Source organism: Terrapene carolina, unplaced genomic scaffold (genome assembly GCF_002925995.2).
Source record: "Terrapene carolina triunguis isolate 2854851 unplaced genomic scaffold, T_m_triunguis-2.0 Scaffold23, whole genome shotgun sequence".
NCBI lineage: Eukaryota > Metazoa > Chordata > Testudines > Emydidae > Terrapene > Terrapene triunguis.
Window position 1 is genome coordinate 6,517,597 of NW_020664374.1, and position 13,645 is coordinate 6,531,241.

Consider the following 13,645-nt stretch of genomic DNA (forward strand, 5'->3'; position numbering starts at 1 on the left):
GCTCAGTGGTACCCCAGTTCCAGGTGGTTCCCCGGGGGGAACCCATCACAGAGAGGATGCAAGGTACCTGCTTTGCCCCGCCCCCCCCATAAAGCTTAAGCATCTATAGGCAAATTCCAACCAGAACCTTGGAGCTATTGTAGCATCCCTGCTTCAATCAGCATAACTTGGCTGCTCCTTGGTTCTGCTAACCCATTATCCCAACATGTTTATCATAAAGCCCGGTTGTGTACTCTTCATAGGAGTAACAGTAGCCATTGGAATCACTAGCTAGATACTAACCCCTTTCATGTGATTATAGATGGGACTTGTAGCAATACCTATTATTAACGTTGCCCAACACATCCCATTATAAGACTCTGTTTTCAGTTGCTTTTAACGGTGCCAAATTTTAACAATTTGGACTGCAATTTTTCATGCCAAGTGTCTTGATCAAACTATTATTTACTTATTTTAATTTCAGCCGTTTTTGAGAACAAGGCTAGAGAAAAATATATTTTGCTCATGTTAAAAATATATAATCTTTTCTTTAAACAGCGTTAGTGCCCCCATTCTTTGGAACTGGGACTTGAAAGTTGACAGTGTGACTTTTACGTCAGGACAGTGCCCTTTGCCTTCCCCCTGAAAATCTGCATACCCTTGGCCACATTATAAGCCTTTGAATAATCACAGCTCACATAAGTAGAGATTTGTTCAATTTTAGCTGCTAAACTGTCTAAAGATTCCATCCTCACTGAGCACATTCCATTCCCTCACAGCTCCTGTGTGTGACCAGACTGTGCAAGTGTGAAGAATTGGGGCTGTCTGTATAAATTATGAAATCTGATTGATATTGTGAAATTGTATTAAGAATAACTGCAGTGTGGATCCACCATTGCTGGCAGGTCCTGTAGCCAGATACATACCAGACTGGGACAATGGGAAATAGTTAAGGTTAACAATAGTAATTACCCCTCACAAAGGTTATACTAAGCAGCAACCAGGGCCGGCTCCAGGCACTAGCCCACCAAGCTTGTGCTTGGGGCGGGACCTGCAGGGGGGCGGCGCGGTGCTCCGGCTCCGGCCGCCGGGGAGAGCGGAGCCCCGGCCGGGCTCGCCGCCCTCCCCCCGGCACTCTGGCCACCGGGGAGAGCGGAGCCCCAGCCGGGCTCACCGCCCTCCCCTGCCGCGCTGGGGGAGAGGGGGCGGCAGGAGGCTTTTTTGCCTGGGGCGGCAAAAAAGCCAGAGCCGGCCCTGGCAGCAATTCAAGCCTTGGAAATCCAATCTAGTTTACCTCTTTGACAGGAGGAAAGGTAGGCACAGTGGAAACTTACCAGGAGTAGAACTAAAGAGGCCAGGTGACCAGAAGAGGTTTAAATAAAAAAAAAACTGTTGTGGAAAAAGTCACCCACGCATTGATTTTCCCCCACAAAACACACAGGAACTGGGGCCACACAGGAAGCAGAAGTATGGTGCAGGAGACAGCAAGGTCATAGAAGCAGGATAAGGGGCTCCATGAGGGAGAGAGACCGGACAGTGTACAACAACCTATCCTGCCTGAACCTAGATGGTTCCCCAAGGACTCATATGGGAAGGGTGAGCTAGAAAATGATGGACACTGCTATTTCAGATGTTTGTTTTGCATGATCTGTACTTTCCTGTGCTTTACATGATTAAATATAAAAGAGCATAAAGGCATTGGATTGTACATATCATGTGTGTGCTGACTGCTTCATAACTATTGCATGCTCCTAAGAGAGTTAAACTGTAACCAGAAACTTCAAAACTTTTCGGAGGAGTTTTGGGAGAGGGGTATGTTTAAGTAATGGGGGTATTTTGGGGGTCAGCGCTGGTCTTGGGGCCTATGGAAGGTGGGCTGAGGAGTCCCATTTGAGAAGGCGTAACAGACTGAGAGTTAGCACAGCAGGTTGGGACGGGGCACTGGAACTGAGAGCAGAGGACCTCTCTCTCTGTGCTCTCAGTGATGCCCCAGCTGTTGCCTAGGTAGCATTGAGAAGGATGAGGTCTGATGCAAATTCAGAGAAGACAAGAGTCAGACCAAGGAGAAGGGAAAGGAATAGATTGGATGTTACCTTAAGCACTCCTGTATTCACACTCTGCACACAATTGTAATACACTTTGTACAAAATATGCCTTGTGAGGTATCATTTCAAACCTAACAACTTGCTGGTCAATAACATCATGGCAAAATGTATGCACCAACATTATATGTAAAGTTATGAGTTCCCCTCGTAGGATGTCACTAGCATATGTTCAATACCAGATACGCTTGCCTAGGTAGAGTTGTTAAACAGGTCTACCACAGACAAACAAATGTAATTTCCCCACCTGGGAGTTACTTCCAAAGTACATTGAAAGACAAGGAAAATGTATTTACCTATCTTGTAAACAGACCCACCAAGCTAACAAGACGTGGAGGCAAACCTCACACAATCATTCAAAAATCATGAGTCCCCACAGCGTGCTCCCCCCCCCCCCAACAGCCATGGGTCTGTCTGAAAAATGAGATTTAAAAAAAAAAATAATCTGGGATTCTTCTTCTTTACCTTCTGGTTGCTGCACCTCCAGGGTTTACTTTGGGTCACAGTTACCAATTTTTTTTCATCTAGAAACCTTAATTTCTTAATGAAAGCTTAGATTGTCAAAATTTCAGGAACTTGAACTTTAAGAAAAACAGCAAATATCACAAGACTTGTGATTAAAATCATGGAAGCTGACCATGCTGTGTGACTGGGGTCAAGACATAAAGATCAGTCTCTTATCTGTACACCAGAATGACAGACGCTTATTGGGGTGGGGGGTGGGGTGTCTATTATGCTGTTCTGTCTGTATAGGTGTTAATAGAAAATGTGCAAGTAGAAGATGGGTAAGAATATGTAGTATTGTTTATGGGTTTTGTAGTACCAGTGAAGATCTTGGCTTCCTCTGTGCAGCTATTTATGTCAGTTCTTAACTGAGGAAAGGGGTAACATGTAATATTGGTGGTTTCCTTTCCGAAAGCACCAGCACCATTTGTCTGTTATTTGCAAGACTGTGCACCCTTAATAAGGATGCCTATTTTTTATACTGTACTCTTCATCAGTAGATCTTAAAGTTCTCCACAATTTTTAATGTCTTTATTTTCAGTACACCCCAGTGAGGTAGAGAAACATTTTTATTCCCATTTTACAAAGGGGGAACTGAGGCACAGAGAGGCTAAGTGACTTGCCCAGTGTCACACAGGAAATCCATTACAGCCCATGGAATTGAACCTAGATCTCTTATAGTGTAGGCTAGGGCCATAATGCCTGAACTATCCTCCCACCCTGCAGGCAGCACAGGGGAACATGTGTACCTTTATTATTTGTATGTATAGTCCCAATAATTCTGCCTTTACTGTGTGAGAAAGCAAACAACTCATCATGCTGTAAATCTTGGGAGCAATAGACAGCTGTCACAGTTTATTAAAAATATAAACTTAACTCAACTGGAAAAACTTGGTGCTCTTTGTACTGTATGATTTGGAAAGTTGATTTTTGTCTGTAAGCCTAGAAATAATTCTTTAGCCTGCCCCCTTAAGAGGCTTTCAGAACAGTAAGATCAGTGAAGCTACACATGGAGGTTGAAGCTGTAACCACCTCAGCCTACTCCAGGCCCTTAGTTATTTTTTGCTGATCTACCTTTAAAAGAGGTAAGAAATGTGTGGTAAACAGTTTTTTCCCTCTGAATGATTTTGTTCATTTAACCAGGTGGGCTAAATTAGCAAGTGTAAAAACAATCCAATGGGTAAATATTTCTGGTGGATTTACTCTGATTTATTCTGGAAAAAATGGTGGGTCTTACAGCAAAACTGACTCTGAATTATTTCAGATGAGTTTAGCAAAAATAGGCTTCTGTATTCCACCCTAGGAGGAAAATATTGAAGATTTTCCAGAAGACTTGCTTCTTTCTTTTAAATAGATTTTTTTTTCTTAACCCATACAGCCCTAAGGATGAGATAAGATTTCTAAGGACAATGACCAGAAATAAATGAGCTCTTCTCTTAAAAAAATGACCTTGAAAAGACTTTTAAAAATACAGGCTTGTGCTTTCTTTTCCTGATTGTTTGTTTGTTTGGGTTTTTTAACTTTAGAAAAGCAAGACATGTCAAGTCTGGCTTTCTCAATTTTTTCCTGAGGATCTTGTGGTTTTTATTGTGATTTCTAACAACTCAATTGAAGGGGTGGGGATGTTGAATCTTTAGCAAAGATGCCCTTTGTCCAAAATGTTAGTTAATGGTTTTAAATAGGTGATAGCAAAAACAAATAAATTTGAGGAGTTTTAAACAGTCTGACTAAATATCGCTTCCCTTCTCGGTTGGTCAGATTTCACTCTTCTAGTCCTCCCTCTCCCGGACCCCCTCTCTCCACTTCTCCTGACATCAGAATATTCTAGTCTAGACAGGACCAGGATTTTCATTTCTTTTTAACATGTTTTTTTGGAGAGAGGACAAATTGAGGCCCTCTTTATATATCCCCCAATAGGGGCACCAGTCAAAAGTATTCCTTTTTATAGGTGATTTTTAAAATAAGCCCACTTACAGATCCTGCTGTGGACTTCAAAAGTGCTCTTCTCTCAATGGTCAGAAAGCTACTTGCTTTTATGTTCCAAGCTGTTTCTTGAATATAGAACTGCTCTGGTATCAGTATCAGTCCTGGAGTGTGACTGGCGTCACCTGTGAGTCCATACCTGGTTCTATACTGCCTCCCAAAAGCCCAGCTAGACACCATCAAGGTCTGAAGACCTAGACTTTCCAGTGTCCTAAAGGGTAAGGGTGAACTGAACAACTATTTCAAATGTAAACAAACATAGTGTAAATCCTAAATTATTTGTAATTGAGGACACTGCAAATACTTTATGAATAAACTTGAAAAATAAACTAAAAGTTTTGTTCCTTTTTAAATCTGCCACGGTTTGGGGTCCTGTGTTTCTCCTGCTGGAGTTGATGGCATCACTAACAGATCGAGAAGGGTATTATTGCTCCTTGTTTTGTATTTATTTTCAAGTATGTATTTTTTTTAAATGATTATTAAATAAATGGAACCACCTTTCTCCAAAGATCTGTTCCCGGTGTGTTTTTTAGAGTCTGTAGCAGGGCTGGGTTAAGGCATAAGTACTATATGACTGTTTCTATGATACAGCTCCTAGAGTTACTTAAGAATCCAGCTTTCATATTAATTTGTCTTTAAGTTCCAAGCACTAATAGTTACAAAGAAAAGCATGAAAACATAACTGAGCCAATGAAATCTGTTTGGGTCTGCAGACAGAATGGAAACAATAGCTCTGAGAGAGGTGAACTGCCCTATGCCTCTCAATGGGGTGTTTCCAAAACCTACACCTCTGGGGGACCATGTCAATAGCACTCCAGCAGAGAACTATGTGTGATAGGAGAAAAGTACGATCTCCTAGATTAGCCATGACATAGTGGCAAAACTAAGGCAAGGGCAATGGTAGTGGGGTGGGATTCAAAGTATGGGCCTAATTTTTAGAGGTATTTAGCAGCCAAAACTCCAGTTGAATTAATAAGCTTAAATGTCAACACTTCTGAAAATTAAACAACACTATTTAACTTACTGTACTCGTTAAATTTTTTCAGCATCCTGTGCATTGTACTGCATTCACACCACTGTCACCATTTGTGTGGAGACAATTGATTTTGACTGTGCGTGGTGTTAGTTTAACTCATTTTTTGTGCATTCACAGAATATAATTGATATTTCTAGTACTTGTATTATACTGAGTTGTTTTTTCCCCAAGTACAAAGTGTGTGTATAAAGCAGGGGTCGGCAACGTTTGGCACGCGACTCACCAGGGTAAGCACCCTAGCGGGCCGGGCCAATTTATTTACCTGCTGACGCGGCAGGTTCGGCCGATTGCGGGCCCCCATCGGCCCGGGTCGGCGTCCCGGGGCCAATGGGGGCGGCGGGAAGCGGTGCGGGCGAGGGATGTGCTGGCTGCGGCTTCCCGCCGCCCCCATTGGCCCGGGTCAGTGAACCGCGGCGAGTGGGGGCCACAATCGCCCGAACCTGCCGCGTCAGCAGGTAAATAAATTGGCCCGGCCCGCTAGGGTGCTTACCCTGGCGAGCCGCGTGCCAAACGTTGCCGACCCCTGGTATAAAGCCATCTACTCTTGAACTTAGTATAGACGTCCACAGACTTCAACAGGAGTTGGTTCAAGCCTGTATAGCACAGTAATATTCATTTAATTGAACTATAATTCTTGTGGTTGTTACTGGCCAATCAGATCCTCTATCATAACAATGGTTACATAAAGGTATCCAGCACTAATGTTTTAATTATATACTGTAGATAAGATAGCTAATAAAGATAACCTTTAATAACTAAATTACTGTATCTTTTTTTGTATACAGTTGGTAGAGCTTACAATAGAATCCTTCGTCAATATTTCTGATATTTAATTGCAAGTTACTTTTCTCTATGGCAGTGTATTTGGGCTTCCATTTGCCCCTCATCCCAGCTGTGAAGTGCAGAGTAGTGTCCCATTCCCTGAGAGAGAGGAAGGAGCCAGCATTCCCAAAGCAGTTCCTGAACATTCTTACTCAACTCCTCTAAAACAATGGGCAGCATGAAGCTCCTCAGCAAAGATACTGAGAATGACAGTGCAGGTCAGGTGACACTGACTCCAGAACAGCCTGAAGACATGTGGCACACCTACAACCTTCTGCAGGTAGGAGACAGCCTGCAGGCCTCCACAGTCAGGAAGGTGCAGGCAGGTAACTCAGGCAGGTACTGCATTCACACCACTGTCACCATCTGTGTGGAGACAATTGATTTTGACTCCCAGGCATGCCAGCTGCAAGTCAAAGGGATAAACATCCAGAAGAATTAATAGATCAATATGGAGGCCTTCCACACCATTGAGCCGGAACTCAACTGCAAGTTTACTTTGGCCAGGAAGCACTGGGACAATGTGGATCTAGAGAAGATAGAGCAAGCCTGTGACCCAACATGCACTGTTGATGTGGCGGCAGTAGTGATGCAGGAAGGTCTTGCTCACATCTGCCTGGTAACTCCCAGCATGATGCTCCTGCGAGCCAAGATTGAAATGAACATCCACAGGAAGAGGAGGGGCAACTGCTCCCTGTACGACAAAGCCTTGGAGGGGTTCTATGAGAATGTCATCCAAGGGATCTAATGGCACATTAACTTTGCTGTGGTGCTTATTGCCAGCCCGGGCTTTGTGAGAGAGCAGTTCTGTTACTAAATGTTTCAATAGGCAAAGAAGATGGAAAACAAGCTGCTGCTGGACCACAGACCCAAGTTCTTGCAGGTCCATTCATCTTCTGGACACAAATATACCTTGAAAGAAGTATTCTGTGATCCACCAGTAACTCTCTGATATTAGAGTAGCTGGTGAGGTTAAAGCCTTGGAAGACTTTTACTAGATGTTTCAGCATGAACCAGATCAAGCCTTTTATAGGATCAAGCATGTGGAGAAGACCAATGAAGCAATGGTGATTGATACTTTACTTCTCGTAGGGACATCCTGGTGCCAGAGAAGCTCATCACTGAACAGTAGATATGTATGGCTAGTGGAGAGTGTATGCGATAACACAGGGATTGTCAGGATATTTTCCAGTCTACATGTTTTCAGAGAACAACTAGGCCAGATGACTGAGGTGGCTGCCATTTTGCAATTCCCAGTACCAGACTTTTCTGACCAGGAAAATGATTCTTACTCAGATGAGAACTAAGTATTAAATTCATGTCTAGAAGGGGAGATTAATAAAACCAGAGTCCCATTGGCTCCTGAAAGCCGGTTATTTTATTTAGATTACAGTAACCGAAAGAATAAAAATGTCCTGTAATGTGTGTGCACACCATACACTTCCCATTTCATCAGCAAAACCATCTCTTTGCAATGGCTCATATGCAGTTTTTCCTTCACAGAGATTGCCATGAACTTTTGAATATTACTATAAATGGTTTAATGCAGAGATGACTTGAGGCTCCAATTTAGAGCACTAGATTAGGTGCTTTATGTTTTACAGCCTGCTTACTGTACACATTTTAACATTCCTCAGTGAATATTATGTGGTGCGGGAATATGGAGGATGACTGAGTGTTAGTTGAATCTGGACATGGTTTCACTTTGAAAAAATCTGGTTATGGAGAAAATATTTCAAATGATGGCGAGATTAAAGATTGATTTAGTGGAACAGGCAACCTCTTCTCTCTTATTGGAGGAATAATTGGATATCTACAGATATATATTCAGACCTTGATTTAGGGCTTTTGACCAAATGAGTTTGGTAGTTTCATTTTTTGTCCCTGCTTATTTACAAAACTGCTACATAGTGGCAAAGCAGTGGTCTCTGCTCAAGAGAAGCCTAAATGCAGGGGAAAATACGAATACCAGCTTGCACAGAAAAGCTGAAACTTCTTGATTTTTTTCCTGTTTGGTTTATTTGGATGGTTTCTGGATTTCTGCCTTAAAGTTGCTCTTTTAGATTATCCTGCTGGGTAACTAGCCAAGTGGTGCTCAGCTGCCTCTGTTTGCCTGAAATGGTCAAGTGGAGGTAGCTCAGCAGTGCCACACTGCTTGTGGACTCCTCAGTTGCTGGAGTTACAGTTTCTGATTCTCCCATCCCTTTTCTCTCTTTATTTCCCACTTCTTGCATTCTCATTTCCTTGTTGTTGTTTTCTGTGTTCTCTATTTGCTTCCCCAGTGGTCCCTTTTAAATCTCTTTTCTCTCTCTCCTCTTAAACTGTTATTTACTTACACTCCTCTCTTTCCTCATCCTAGTAGGCACACAAACTGTAGTGGAGTAACAGTTTGCTATGATAGCAAGGAGCAGCTGGATTTAAGGAGAACCTAACCAATCTTTTCCCATGCCCTCCTTCCCTGATGGTTTGTGTAGGAAGGCTAAGAAGTTAGCAAAGATGTGCCTGCTTTCTTTCCTCTTGCAGTGATGGTATGTGAAAGGGAAGTGGCACACCCCTGCTCTTGGGTATGTGACGAGTTGAGAGAATAAAATGTGTGGTCCCTTCTCATTGTCTGGTGGAGGGAAGGCCAACAGATTTTTCTCTCATGTACCCCACAGCTACAAGTAGCAGTGTGGAAATGGGAAGTTTGCATCGAATTTGTATCAGTACTATTGACTGTTCTAGGCTACTCATTCACTGCTCCGTCCCCTATTCCTACAAGCCACGTGCTATTACTGCCATTTAAGTCCCTGTGGAACAGCCTATGCACCAGCCAGGTGCTGAGGAACCAGATGAGTGAACAAATACATCTGGAAGTGGCTGGTCACTAAGGCTGTATTAGCTGTTCTAATGGCACCAGTTGAGCAGAGTTCAGCAGCTTTTATTATTAGTTGTTTGGTAGAGCCCCAAATGTGCTAGGCTTTAGTCATATATGACACAATCACTTCCTTAAAGACCTTGCAATCTGCAAAGCCACAACAGAGACAGAGAGAGAAAAGGGGTATGTTGTATCCCATTCAAGCAAAAGTGATCAGGGCCATGGTAAGCACGCAATCTGTTAGGCACTCTGCAGCAACAGGCTTGAATTTCAGTCTCAAAGAAATGTGAAATTAACAAACTCACTGATGCTTTAATGTTGATTAAGCATTCACAAGGTTGGGTTGTCAGGAGAGAAGGCACAGCACTTTTATTAACTTCATCAACACCTAGCTCACTATAAGATTGCTCAGGCTTGTGGAAACATCTGGTTCTCATTAGTCATGCTCAGAGGCATAACACGATATTAGCATAATCACTTCCATCTTAATACTGTATATTGTATTAGCATAGTCACTCCCTACTAGTATCTTAAGTTGAAATTGATGTGGTGCCTATCCTCACAGTTCCTAGAACTGTGTTGTATCCCCATTTTTTTTTCAATTTTAAGGGATTTCTGATAAACCTCAACTGGGAAACTGATGAAGTTAAAAATAAGCATATGCTTTAGTGGTTGATTGATTACATTGGGCCTTATAGATAAATCTCCATGGCTTACCCTTTTTTTCCTTTATATAGACATATTTTAGAAGCCATCATCTCAAAAGGATCAGTTGTTACATTGGATGCACAATGCTTATTTAAAGCCAAACCGATGGAGCCAATCTGAACCCTATTTTAGTTATTCCAACAGCATAAATATTAAATTAGCTTTAAATATTGGTTCTGATTAATTGAAAATATCTGGTCTGTTTATTTTCTTACTATCACTTGCCAGAAATAAAACTATGCTATCAAAGATCAAATGTGACGTTTCAGCCGACCTCCAAACCCATAAAATCCTTGATGAAGGGGTTTGTGTTCTGCCGTCTGTATTTTGATAGGGCAGTTCTCTGTATTATGACAGATCCCAGGAAGCACGTCAGGTTTGTAGGCCTGACACTTGTTTATTACCAGACATTTGTGGCCAAAAGCGCTCAGTTCAATCACTTAAAATGGCAGTAATGGCTGGTGTTTCTAGAAACATTATCAAAATTGTCATACAACAAAATCTTGGGATCTGGATACACATAGCATCCTTCTCTTTACTTGGGATCTTTCATCGGGTATTGTGAACCACCTCTTCTTCAAAAAGTTACAGGATTTTTCTGTGACATTCTCTAAAATTAGATTCAGCTTTATTTTCATTCATTTAATTTATTTGCAAGATTCGGACTACAGTCTGAAAATTAGGATAACAAAATGTGAAACCTTAGATGCCTATGGACATAGAATATTTTTTTCTTAGCCGGGAGTTTCTTTAGCTCAGGAGTGACTTTCAGACTCCTGCTTGCTTGGTTAGTTTAAATCTCATGCATGTAGAAGGTAACATGAATTGGGTTTTTTCCCCCCTCTTGTCCTCTCCCACTATTTAGAAACCCCCCCCCCCCCAGAGTCCATAGGTGGAGGGATATGAACTTCAGTGTCTGAGGGATGTGTGCAATCTGCCTTTTGACTAAAGGAAAACAACGTTTCCAGAAAAGAGGAGGAGGATCTGGAAATACATGTTGGATAAAATATAATGCAAGAGGCAGATTTTGCACATTGTTGCATACTTGTGAGCTCCCAAAATATATATCTCCAACCTATTTTGAATTTGCTAAAAGTATTTCTAAAGTTACATTAAAATTACCAGGAGATTAACTACAGGAGTGTAAGCACAATTATAACACATTTTAAAGAGTTTTAGCATAAATATACCCAATTGTCCATTCAGATTTTACAGTAATGTTTTCTAAATATTTCAGGGAAAGAGATTCACAGCCTAGTACTTATTTTAAAGAGAGAAAAGGGATATGACTAGAATTGTTTGAAAAGCCATAAAGAAACAATATAAATTAAACATTATTTCTCAAGGGAATGATAAATAGAGCAAATAAGTTACTCTATACTCCTCATTGCAGCAAAGTATATTTAGCCTGTGTCTAACTTGAAGCACAGTAAGTCAATGGGACTACATGAGTGGTTAACTTTGGGCACATGTTTAAGTACTTTGGTGGATCAGGACCTAAATGAGGTTACAAAAATACTTTCTATGTACAACAAAACAGGAAAATAATATTTGCCATTCCGCTACATGTACAGGCCCTGATTTTGCAAATACACATGTGTATAACTTTACTCATGTAAGTAGTTCCATTTAACTCAATGGGGCTTACGTGAGTAAAGTTAAGCATGTGCATAAATATTTAAAGGATTAGCGTCTAAGTCAGGGATCCATAGGGAGGAGAAGCAGAAAAAAAGGAAAGAGAGGAGGTGGGGGAAGAAAGACTTAGATCAGGGATCGGCAACCTTTGGCATGCGGCTTGCCAGGGGAAGCCCCCTGGCAGGCCAGGCCAGTTTGTTTACCTGCCGCGTCCTCGGGTTCAGCCGATCATGGCTTCCACTGGCCACGGTTTGCCGCTCCAGGCCAATGGGGGCTGCAAGAAGCAGCAGCCAGCACATCCCTCAGCCCGTGCCGCTTTCCGCAGCCCCCATTGGCCTGGAGTGGCAAATCGGGACCAGTGGGAGCCGCAATCAGCCAAACCCGCGGACGCGGCAGGTAAACAAACCGGCCTGGCCCGCCAGGGGGCTTCCCCTGGCAAGCCGTGTGCCAAAGGTTGCCGATCCCTGATCTAAGTCTTTTTTCCCCCACCTCCTCTCTTTCCTTTTTTTCTGCTTCTCCTCCCTATTCAATTCTTAACCCCTAGCTTCCTAACCCGCAGCAATTCTTCTCTTCATAGAATTATAGAACTGGAAGGGACCTCGAGAGGTCATCTAGTCCAGTCCCCTGCACTTGTAGCAGGACTAAGTATTATCTGGACTATCCCTGACAGGTGTTTGTCTAACCTGCTCTTAAAAATCTCCAAAATCTCCACAATCTCCCTAGGCAATTTATTCCAGTGCTTAACCACCCTGACAATTAGGAAGTTTTTCTTAATGTCCAAACTAAACTTCCCTTGCTTCAATTTAAGAGCATTGCTTCTTGTCCTATCCTCAGAGGTTAAGAAAAATATTTGTTCTTCCTCCTCCTTGTAACAACCTTTTATATATTTGAAAACTGTTATCATGTCCCCTCTCAGTCTTCTCTTTTCCAGATTAAACAAACCCAATATTTTTCAGTCTTCCCCCATAAGTCATGTTTTCTAGACTTTTAATCATTTTTGTTGCTCTTCCCTGGACTCTCTCCAATTTGTCCACATCCTTCCTGAAATGTGGCACCCAGAACTGGACACAATTCTCCAGTTGAGGCCTAATCAGTGCGGAGTAGAGTGGAAGACTTACTTCTCGTATCTTGCTTACAAGACTCCTGCTAATACATCCCAGAAGGATGGTCGCGTTTTTTGCAACATCGTTATACTGTTGACTCATATTTAGCTTGTGGTCCACTATGACCCCCAGATCCCTTTCCGCAGTACTCCTTCCTAGGCAGTCATTTCCCATTTTGTATGTGTGCAACTGATTGTTCCTTCCTAAATGGAGCAATTTGCATTGTTATTGAATTTCATCCTATTTACTTCAGACCATTTCTCCAGTTTGTCCAGATCATTTTTAATTTTAATCCTATCCTCCAAAGCACTTGCAACTTCTCCCAGCTTGGTATCATCTGCAAACTTTATAAGTGTACTCTCTATGCCATTATCTAAACCATTGATGAAGATATTGAACAGAACCAGACCCAGAACTGATCCCTGTGGGACTCCACTTGTTATGCCCTTCCAGCATAACTGTGAACCACTGATAACTACTTTCTGGGAACAGTTTTCCAACCAGTTTTTGAACCCACCTTATAGTAGCTCCATCTAGGTTGCATTTCTCTAGTTTGTTTATCTTTATGTTAGGTACATTTCACCAAACAAACCTTTTAGCCAGGCTCCTTCCTCTACATTCTGTCCCTTAGACCTTGACTTATTTTTTCAGAGGTAAAACTGAAAACGTCCATCTGAATCTCTCCTCCTCCTTCCTCCCTTCTCCCACCCTAACTGAAATCAAAGATCTCCCTTCTGTCTGCCCCTTCCCCTCCCCTGTCTCTTGTCCTCCAAAATTTGCTCTTTTTTATTCATTTCTTTTCTCATTCTCAACTTTCCTCTCCTGTAATGCTTGGGGAAATGCACTTCTGCTGCCACATCTTTTACTTATCAGGCATCATGTAAAGCCATATTACAGTTGCTAATGTAGTACTGCA

At 42.1% G+C, this 13,645-nt stretch overlaps 1 pseudogene; it reads left to right on the forward strand.

Annotated features, from left to right (window-relative positions):
* The first annotated feature begins 6,604 nt into the window (after window positions 1-6,604).
* On the forward strand, window positions 6,605-7,733 carry LOC113406141 (annotated as a pseudogene).
* The last annotated feature ends 5,912 nt before the right edge of the window (window positions 7,734-13,645 follow it).